This window comes from Oryctolagus cuniculus, chromosome 21, assembly GCF_051225735.1.
Source record: "Oryctolagus cuniculus isolate XC-2025 breed Fujian yellow rabbit chromosome 21, ASM5122573v1, whole genome shotgun sequence".
Taxonomy (NCBI): Eukaryota; Metazoa; Chordata; class Mammalia; order Lagomorpha; family Leporidae; genus Oryctolagus; species Oryctolagus cuniculus.
In genome coordinates this window covers 17026777-17037095 of record NC_142887.1, presented here as the reverse complement: position 1 = coordinate 17037095, position 10319 = coordinate 17026777, and the positions used below count along the sequence as shown (strand labels likewise).

Genomic DNA, 10319 nt, shown 5'->3' with positions numbered 1-10319 from the left:
GTGGGGTCCAGTTCTGGCTGCACCTCTGACCCAGCTTCCTGCTAATGTGCACCCTGGGAGGCAGCAGGTGATGGCTCAAGTACTTGGATCCCTGCCAACTGAGAGACCTGGAGCGGGTTCTGGCTCCTGGCTCCAGCCTGGCCCTGGTTTCGGGAGTGAACCAGTAGATGGAAGATATCTCTCTCTCTCTCTCTCTCCCTCCCTCCCTCTCCTTCTCCCTCTCCCTCTCCCTCTTCCTCCCCCTGCCTCCCTCCATCCCTCTCTGTCTCTTCCTTCAAATAATCTTTAAAACATTTAAAGAGGCAGGTTCAGCTTCTAAAGCATGTGATTCTGATCCCAGCTTCCAAGCCAGCCTCTCCCTGTCTGATGGGACCGCCCCCGCTTTTCTCCTGGTCTCCAAACACTGACCCAGACCCTTACACTGTCTTTGACTTCCCTGTTTGCCCTGGGTCCATCCCTGCTCTCTGCACATACCCATTCATTGCAGCAGCTGTCTACCAGGCCCTAGCACCCAGTAGGGTGGACAGTTCCCATTCCCTCGAACGCACAAAGTCCTGAGCACGCAATCCAGCTCCCCACCACAGCAGGTCTCCCTGGCACTCAGGGCGCTGCCCCCCTTCTCTTCTCATTTATATATGGGGGAGGGGAGGGGTGTCAGTGAGAGTGAGAGCAAGAGAGAGAGAGACCACTCCCATCTGCTGGTTCACTCTCCGAATGCCTACAGTGGCTGGACCCAAAGCCAGAACCCGAGAACCTAGTCCAGGTCCCCCAACGTGTATGACAGGGACCTATGATGGGAGCCTGCTGCTGCCTCCCCGGGGTCTTCGTTGACACCAAGTGGGAGTCAGGAGAGAAACCAGGAATCGAACACACGGCTGCAGGGGACACGGCTGACTTAGCTGCTAGCTAGAGAGCCAGCCCTGCTGCTGCTTCTCCCTGTGTCCAACACACAAGTGACTCTCCTAGGGCTGCTGTCACAAATGGCCATGCCATGGGTGGCTTAGGAAAGCCCAAGTTGCTTCTCTACAGTCGTGGAGGCCAGAAGTCAAGGTCAAGGTCTGGGCAGGGTTGGTTCCTTCTGCAGTCGCTGCCGAAGAAGCTGTTCCGTGCCTTTCTCCTGGCCCCCAGCAGCTGTCCTTGGCCTGCAGTCACCTCGCTCCCCTCTCTGTCCCTGTGGTCCTGCCTCCTTCCTCCCTCCTGGCCCTGTGTCCTCTCCTCTTTAATGACACCAGCCGTTCAGTCTGCACAGCCCTCCCTGCCCACCAAGCTCCAGTCATTCGATTTGCCCTACCCCGAGATCCAGAATGATTTCATCGTGAAATCCTCAACAGATGGCATTGGCAAAGACCCTATTCCAAATGAGGTCACATTTTGAGGTTTTGAGTGGACATAAATTTGGGGAGAGAGGGAACACTATTCACACCCATTATAATCCTCTCTCTGCACCCCTATCACATCCATTCCACATGCAACGTACACTCACCCCCACGCCAGCATCTGGAAAGAGAGGTGATTGCAAGACCTCCCACAGAGTGTCATCGGGACAATAAGGTAAGGCGCCCGGGGGTCAGCACAGTGCCCCGCTTGTAGAAAGCTGTACAGGGGGCCAGCGCCGCGGCTCACTAGGCTAATCCTCTGCCTGCGGTCCTGGCACCAGGGTTCTAGACCTGGTCGGGGCGCCGGTTCTGTCCCAGTTGCTCCTCTTCCAGTCCAGCTCTCTGCTGTGGCCCGGGGAAGGCAGTGGAGGATGGCCCAAGTGCTTGGGCCCTGCACCTGCATGAGAGACCAGGAGGAAACACCTGGCTCCTGACTTCGGATCAGCGCAGCGCCGGCCGTTTCGGCCATTTGGGGGGTGAACCAATGGAAGGAAGACCTTTCTCTCTGTCTCTGTCTCTCTGTCTAACTCTGCCTGTCAAAACAAAAACAAAAACAAAAACAAACGAAAGCTGTACGGGGGAGCAGAGGACAGAGCTAGAGGCCCAGGGCAGCACTCGGCAGCTTCAGGGTTCCAAACCTGGAGGGTGGGCGGGATTGCTTTTACAAGGATGTCCTCTGCCTCCTGCTGGGCTGGTGCCGATGCCTTCCTGGGAAGCGTTTCTGCAGCAGGCTGCAGGAGACAGCCACACGCCGCCGTGGACTCCACGGTTCAGGCTGGGAAGGCCAGTGGGCGGGGCTGCGGGGCAGGTGGTGCCTTTGGCATCCTTGAGAGGCAGCCTGTCCAAGGCCACCTGAGTGAACCGAAGCCCAGCCCTGCCGATAACAGGCCCCGGCGTGAGTCTCGGCATTAATATTTACAGCCGGTAGTGTTTGCACACCTGGCACAGAATGCCCCAAACAGCAGACCTTGTACCGTGCATGCAAAGGAAAGTCATTGCCTTGGCTGGGAAACTCCAGGATGTGATTCAGTAAATGTCCCGCCCACCGTTCCAAGGGCGTAGAAGACGCCAGAGAGATGACGGCCACCTCCTTGCCCACTAATCCGGGCAGCTAGAGGTTTGTGGTTGAGAGTTCGGTTGCTGTAGGGACATAAATCTGAATTCAAACGCGCTCTGTTCTCAGAGCTGCTGTGAGAAGCAGGAAGGGACACAGCTGACTGCAGCCTCCACTCGCCCCCTAGATGACCTTGACTAAGTCATTTATGCTTTCAGTCTCCTCATCTGTGAAATGGGCATAATCATAGCCCCTACCTTACCGCCTAGGTGGACTAGATGACCAAATGTATGCCAAGCACACAGCAAGCACTTAGTAAGTGCCAGTGTTAACCAGATTATGGCAACTATCATATCCTGCCTGCCTGGAGGGAGACCAGATGCCCTGGCTTGCCCAGGACTTAGAGGTGGGACTTTGGACTTTCAGTGTTAAAACGGGAGAGGCCAGTGCTGTGGCATACCAGGTAAAGCCACTGCCTACAGTGCTGGCATCCCATATGGGCACCAGTTCAAGTCCTGGCTGATCCACTGCTGATCCAGTTCTCTGCAATGGCCGGGGAAAGCAGTAGAGAATGGCCCAAGTCCTTGGGCCCCTGCACCTGCGTGGGAGACCTGGAAGAAGCTCCTGGCTCCTGGCTTTGGATCGGCGTAGCTCTGGCCATTGCGGCCAACTGGGGAGTGAACCAGTGGATGGAAGACCTCTCTCTTTCTCTCTGCCTCTCCTCTCTCTGTGTAACTCTGACTTTCAAATAAATAAATAAATCTTTTCTAAAAAGGGGTGGGGGAGCTGCCAGCCAATGGGGGTCAGTGGGACACCCCACTGCTGGAGCTGTGCAGGACAACCCCAGGGCCATCCTAGCTCAGGCCCAGTTGCTGGGCAAGGGTTCCACATCCTACACTGGGCTCTTGACCCCAGAGGTGCGTGGCTGGGTCTTGGAGTGGATATCGCTGCTGACCTTGGAGGCTCCTCCGAGGTAGCGACAGAGTCTACTTTGCTTGGCACGGCGTAGGCAGACCGGAAAGAGGTGCTGAATTGGGCATGCGCACCTGCTCGGCGTGGCCAGCGTGGCCTCGGGCCAGCTTCCTCACCCGGAACAGGTGCATGCTGGCGTCTGGGTGAACAGTTGGGGATCTTACCAATGTCCAATCCTGGGACAACCGGGGCTGGGGAAACAGCAACCAACAAGCCTGGGCGCTTGCCTTGAGCTGGGCTGCTGGTCCTCACTTCCCCCACTCACACACACCACCACCTGGTTCAGTCCTTGCCACAGCCAGCCTTGCGGGTGGGAGACATTGTGGACCGAAGTTCACAGCCAAGGACTCGGAGGCTCGGCAGAGTTGATGAACTCAGCCACCAGCTGTGGGCACAGGGAGAGTGTCCGTCTTCTCTGGACTGGCTCCACCGACCTTGACAAAGTCTCCTAGGCAGAGAGGAACCCATGAGCACGGGTTTGGAGTGCATCAGAAGGGCGCAGGTTCAAGGAAGAGAGCACCCCTTGCAGTTTAGCTTCATGGAGGGGCTTCCGGGAGCAGAGGGCCGAGCGCCGCCCCTCGGAGGAACTCTGGAGAAAGCCAGTGGCAGCATTGCTCCGAACGCCATGGCCCCTCCGTCTGGATTTGCTCCCGTTTCTCTTTGAATCTCTCTGCACCTTGGAGAAGCTGCGATCCGAAACTGCAGCCATCTTGTCAGAAGTCCAATGACACAACCCAGTGACCACTTTGGCACCATCAACTTGAGCATGGCCACTGCCCAACGGGGTCATGGCATACATCCAGCCAGGGCTGGGTGCAGATAGCAGTTCATGGAAAATGTGCATTATGGGAAAAAAAACACCCAAAGCAGGCCCTTAGATAGCACATCAATTTCGTAGATATTTAGAATTAATGTAGTATCCTTTCTTTTAAAACTTTACTTATTGGAGAGGAAGAGAGAGAGAGAGAGAGAGAGAGAGACAGAGAGCTCCTATCTACTGGTTCACTCCTTCAATGCCCGCGGCAGCCGAGGCTGCCAGAGGGTGAGCCAGGACCCAGATGTCGCATGTGGGGGGAAGGAACCCACTCGCTTGAGCTGCCACCTGCTACCTCCCCGGTTTGCATAGGGAAGCTGGAGCAGGAGCCAGAACCAGGCTTGAACTCAGGCCCTCGGATATGAGATGTGAGCGTCTGAGTTTGTTCAGCTCCCAGTGTGGACGGGAAGGGGTCCGGCCCCTTTGTGTGGGTGGATGGGTCCCCAGCCCTGGGTGCAGCACCATGGGCCTGGCCGCCTCCGGCCCTGCAGCCTTCATTTCAATGATGCCAGGAAGGCCTCGGACGAGGCCACGAGGGGGTTGAGGGGCACCTGCTCGGTTTTGAGCAGACTTCGTTTTGTAAGGGGCAGGCGTTTGGTGTTGTGTTAGGTCACTGCTGGGGATGCCCATGTCCCATATTGCACTGCCTGATTCAAGTGCTGGCTCCTCCACTTCCACCCCAGCTCCCGCTAACATGCCCCCTGCACTGCAGTAGATGATGGCTCAAGTACTGGGGTCCCTGTTACCCCCATTAGAGATGTGGAGAGAGTTCTGGGCTCCAGGCTTCAACCTGGCCCAGCCCTAGCTGTTGGGGTCATTTGGGGAATGAACTAGCAGTTAGAAGATTCCTCTCTCTCTCTCTCTCTCTCTCTCTCTCCCTCTCTCTCTCTCTGTCCTCCTCTCTCTCCCTCCTTCCCTTTCTCCCTCCCTCCCTCTTTGTAGTCTGCCTTTCAAATCAGTAAAGTTAAGTAATAAAAATAAGTTAATTTAAAAAGCATTTTTAGGCTGGCACCATGGCTCAATAGGCTAATCCTCTGCCTGCGGCGCCGGCACCCTGGGTTATAGTCTCGGTCGGGGCGCCGGATTCTGTCCTGGTTGCTCCTCTTCCAGTCCAGCTCTCTGCTGTGGCCCGGGAGTGCAGTGGAGGATGACCCAAATCCTTGGGCCCTGCACCCGCATGGGAGACCAGGAGAAGCACCTGGATCTTGGCTTCAGCACGCCGGCCGCAGAGGCCATTGGAGGGTGAACCAACGGTAAAGGAAGACCTTTCTCTCTGTCTCTCTCTCTCTTTCACTGCTCACTCTGCCTGTCAAAAAAAAAAGCATTTTTAGATTTACAGAAAAATTATGACCGTAAGTACAGAGAGTTCCCATGTACCCCATGCCCAATTTTTCCTATAATTAACATCTTACATTGGTAATGATATATTTGTCACAACAAAAGAACCTGTATCGATACCTTCCGGTTAACTAAGCCCATGCCTTATTATTCATGTTATGGTAGCTTTCCCCTAAGGCCTTTCTTTTTTAAAAGATTTATGTATTTATTTGAAAGAGTTACAGAGAGGCAGAAGGAGAGGCAGAGAGAGAGGTCTTCCATCCAGTGGTTCACTCCCCAAGTGGCCACAACGGCTGGAGCTGCGCCGATCCGAAGCCAGGAGCCAGGAGCTTCCTCTGGGTCTCCCATGCAGATGCAGGGGCCCAAAGACTTGGGCCAACTTCTACCGCTTTCCCTGGCCATAGCAGAGACCTGGAAGTGGATCAGCCAGGACTTGAACCAGCGCCCATATGGGATGCAGCACTCCAGGCAGCGGCTCTACCCACTGTGCCACTGTACCAGCCCCTCCTCTGAAGTCTTTTTTTTTTTTTAAATCTGGGAGACCTTGTCACTTTGAGTCCTTCTGTCTGCTCAGCCTGGGCTGTGACAATCCTTCAAATTCTCGATTTTGGTGGCCCTGACGGCTTTGAGTATTGGTCAGGTATTTGGTGGACAGTTACTCAGCTGGAACCTGTCTGATAACTTCCTGGTGATTGACCTGGGTTCTGTGTGTTGGGGTGAAGGAAGGACATTCTCCCCACATCACATCAAGCTCAACACGACCTTACCACCCGTGATGCTCAAGCCTGGCTGTCGGCTTTCTCCACGGTCAAGTTCCTTTCCTGCTCTGGGGTCTACCTTTAGATCACTTAGAGTTAACATGCTTTATTTATTTTTTTAGCTAGAGGAACTTTCTTTGTTTCCACCATATGTAATCTGACCTAGAATGGCAGCTCACAGGACCCCACAACCAGGGCAGGCTGCATGGTTTTTCCTGCTGCACTGACATGGTCTTGAAATCCTTAGTAATTTTATCTTGGAATCTGCTTGGCAAGTGCAAGTTGATGGGACAATGCAGCACGTGGAGCAGGCTTGAAGCTTCAGCCCTGCGCGACCTGGCCTCCTCTGGACGGCTTCTCGGTGTCCGTGCCCTCCCCTGACTGTTGTCACCCTCTGTCCCCAAGGCAGCACAGAGGGAGCTGGAGTTGGCTGAGAGTGTCCTGTGGCATCTCAGGTAAAGACACAGCAGTGGCCACCAGCGGTGCGTGAGGCTGGCAGCTCCGTGGGACAGTCAGCGGACAAGGCAGAGCAGGTGAGCCCTATAATCCACGCAGACTGCGATATTCGAGGGTTGGAGCAGCAGGTTCACAACAAGAAGCGAGGTCGGGCTCAATTTTCCCCACTCCTCCCCAGGCCATAGCTCGTGGGTCCAGTGGCCGGCAGGAACCCAGAAGCTGGTTGGTCACACATCTGAGTGTGCCAGGTCATGGGCACAGCTGGGCGTGGGGGGTCTCCGCTCACTCTCAAAACATCTTCATGCCTGAGAGAGCTCGCAATAAACAGTGATCAGATATACTGCAGCAGGCAAGAGAGGAGCAACTTTTCTGTTCTAGGAATCGTCCCGGCCCTGTTCCTCCTTTTCGAGCAGGGCCCTGCGTTTTCATTTTGCTCGGGCAGCCACAAACGATGCAGCAGGACTGCCCACACTGATCCTGGCGTCCACACCCTGCGTGGCGCCCGAGTGTGTCTACAGAACCCCATGCCTCCATAGCAGGAGGGTTGGAAGCTCCGGGCAAGCTGTCTTTCCTCTCTGAGCCTCAGTGTGCTCATCTGTGGAATGGGAGTAAAGTATGCTTCATTAAGATAACGCCCTTGAGAGGGGCAGGTGTTGTGGGGCAGAGAGTTAAGCCCCCTGGGAGGCCTGCGTTCCACATCAGAGCTCTTGTCTGAGTCCTGGCTTCTCTGTTTCCGATCTGGCTTCCTGCTCATGCACGCCCGGGCAGGCAGCCGATGATGGCCCAAGTCCCTTGGTGCCCCCCGCACCCTCATGGGAGACCTGGATTGAGTTCCCTGCTCCTGGCTCAGCCTGGCCCCGCCCTGCCTGGAGAGTGGAGCAGCAGACGGAAGCGCTCTCTCACTCTGTCTCTCTATTGCTCCGTCTTCCATGTAGATGAACACAAATACGAAAGCATTTCAAATGTTTTTTAAAATGCCCAGGAGACTCTTAAGCTCCGGAATGCCCAACCCGAGGACGAGGTGTCAGCGCTGTGCCCACTGTGACTTCATCCTTGGCTGTGTCTCCACGTGTCCACACTGCCTTTCGGGAGCTGTGGATACCCAAGAGGGCCAAACTGGGCTTGGCTCACGTCCCTCCGGTGCTGGCTAGAGCAGACCCTGGCTTAGGGAGGGAGGTGGACGTGCCCCCGCCTCACCTGGAGCAGGCTCCCCGTCTCAACTCCATAAACTGTGAAGGCGACAAAGCCCTTTCTGTATTTTGCAAGAGATGCGGTTGGCACATGGGCTCCGTACCCCCAGGGCCAAGTGTGCGCTCCGGGGAGGAGGGGGGACTCTAACAAGTGGCCGTAAAACCTTCCAGGTCCCTCGGCCCCTGCGCTCCCCCCTCCGAGTCATGTTCTCTGTTTGGGGTTGAACTTGCTGTTTTCCCTCTTTCTCCTTGCACTTTCACTCATGTTAATTATATTAGTTGCCATGGAAACAGTGATGTCATTGGCACGGGAGTGCTCAATGACATCCAAAAAGCACAGTTTATAGCATGGCTCGAAATTTATTCCATGGCTCGCAGCCTTGGAGGGGGGTTATATGGCGATTCTATCTCGGGCACCATCTGGAAATGAGGGTGGGAAGAGAATGAAAGTGACTAGGCGGCGGGGGGCTTCGGACGCCCCAGTTTCGGGGGGATGTCTGTCCTGGGAGGGCCTGCAGGCCGCGTGGACAGTCCCACAGGGAGCTCTCCGCGTGTCCCAGCACGGCCTGCCTCGCAGCACCACGCACCACGTTTGTGCCCCATTCAGGATCCCAGCATCCCGAGGCCGAGCCGAGCTAAGGGGTGGGTGCACGCGAGCGCGTGGGCGTGGGCCTCCAGCACCCTGGCGGACGCGATCGGGTGGTTCTCACGCAGCGTCGACATGCACACTTGCGCTCCCATCTGCGCCAGGGTCCCGCATTCTAGAAGGTGCAGTTCCCCCACGGCCGCGGGGTCTGCCGGCCTCCCCGAGCTGTCCCTGCCGGGGCTCACCGTGGCAAGGACAGGGCTGGAGGGCCCCGCCTCCGGAGCCCTGGGGAAAGTTGGGCTCCCCTGTGCTTCTCCCAGATGGGAAGCTGGGGCTGGACAGCGTGGACAAGATGAGGGAGAGGGGGCTGGCAGCTGTCCACGGCCAGCCTCCACGGCTTCTTCCTGTCCCCATTGAGCTGGGCTTCTCCCCCACAGTATTCTGCCTTGCTCTCGTGGGAACCAATACTGCTGGGACCCAGCGCCTCTGCCCCACCGCCCAGCTCCCAGCCAGGCAGGAGCTGCCGAGGAGAAACGGAGCCCCTGTGCTTGCCAGGAGCCCCGGAGAAGTCTTTGGAGAGGCGGTTAGGTCAGAACCAGGCCCTGGAGGAGGAGAAGCAGGGAGCAGGGTGGAGAAAGGGGGCTGGGGGCCAGGCAGAGGAAGGGACAAGTGCACAGTGCAGAGGTGTGAAAGGGTCTGGCTCAGGGACACAGGCGCCACGGGCACCGGACGTAGTGACAGTAAGGCTACCCAGGGTCAAGATCAACCTCACATCAGCCCCGCGACATGGGCGGGCCCTGAGCAATGAGCTGGTGTATGCACAAAGCCCGCGGTTGGGTCCCTAGCCTGCAGACTGCTGTCTCTGATGCATAGGTGACAGGGCCACTGCTCAACGTCCCAAAGCACACAGGCCAGCCCTGCCCAGCCCCAACCCTCGAGAGGCGTGAGGTTGACAACTTCCGGCTTCAAGGAAACACGGAGACTGCCACAAAACGGGCAACGGATGCTCGCAAGGCGCTCTGGGCAGGACAAGGGCCCTGCGGTGACCAAGCCTGGACCAGCCTCCCAGCCTCCTCTCCCACCCGCGGCTCCGCGAAACCCCCGTGGGGGTGGGGTGGCTGGCAGGGCCAGGTGCATGTCACCCACCAGTGGCACGGTGGCCGACTCTCGCTGCTGAGTTCCAGATGCAGCTCCTGTCCTGCGTCAGCTCCCAGCCTGGGGATTCGGAGTCTTTTTGGCCACTCAGCCTGCAACATCATGACGCCCTGGGTGCACACAGAGGGGAGAAAGAGGGAGAAAGAGAGACGCGGCGAGTCCAACACCAGGAGGACTTCAGTCAGAGCCTTGGAGAGACGCACTCTGCTGGAGAAAGACCTACGAGGAAGGAAAAGCACAGAGGATTGGGATGGAAGGAGGCAGAGCGAAAGGGGTGGGAAATCAGAGACAGAAAAACAGAGACCGGGAGCTGGGTGGTGCGGGCCTGGCTTCGCTGGGCTCGAGCCCCGAAGCTGGGAGCGGGGGCTGTTTTCCCACGGGCGGGTCTGGGACGAGTGCGCATTGTTCACGTTACTGCTGGCATTCCCGCTCCCTGGACGGTCGCCAACAGGAAACTCCTGGGACAAATCTTTCCACTCAGAGTCTTGAAAAACTAAACTTTTATTTATTTATTTAATTTTTTTTTTGGCATGGGTTAAAAAAAAAAAGGAAAATTTTAAAAGAAAAAAAAAAGAGATGAACCACCTGGTCTTAGAAAAACGGATTGAACCCCAGCCCCA

The 10319-nt window shown here is 56.6% G+C and overlaps 1 long non-coding RNA gene across 2 annotated transcripts; it reads right to left on the bottom strand.

Annotated features, from left to right (window-relative positions):
- Positions 1-5198: 5198 nt before the first annotated feature.
- On the bottom strand, positions 5199-10048 carry LOC149119836 (uncharacterized). Of its 2 annotated transcripts, none has more exons than XR_016227212.1 (2): positions 9691-10048; positions 5199-5522 (listed from the first exon to the last, which is right to left on the bottom strand). It is a non-coding gene; the product is annotated as an uncharacterized LOC149119836 (long non-coding RNA). The 2 variants fall into 2 exon arrangements; XR_016227213.1 differs by lacking the exon at positions 5199-5522 and adding an exon at positions 5735-5965 and having other exon boundaries at positions 9691-9997.
- Between the last annotated feature and the right edge of the window lie 271 nt (positions 10049-10319).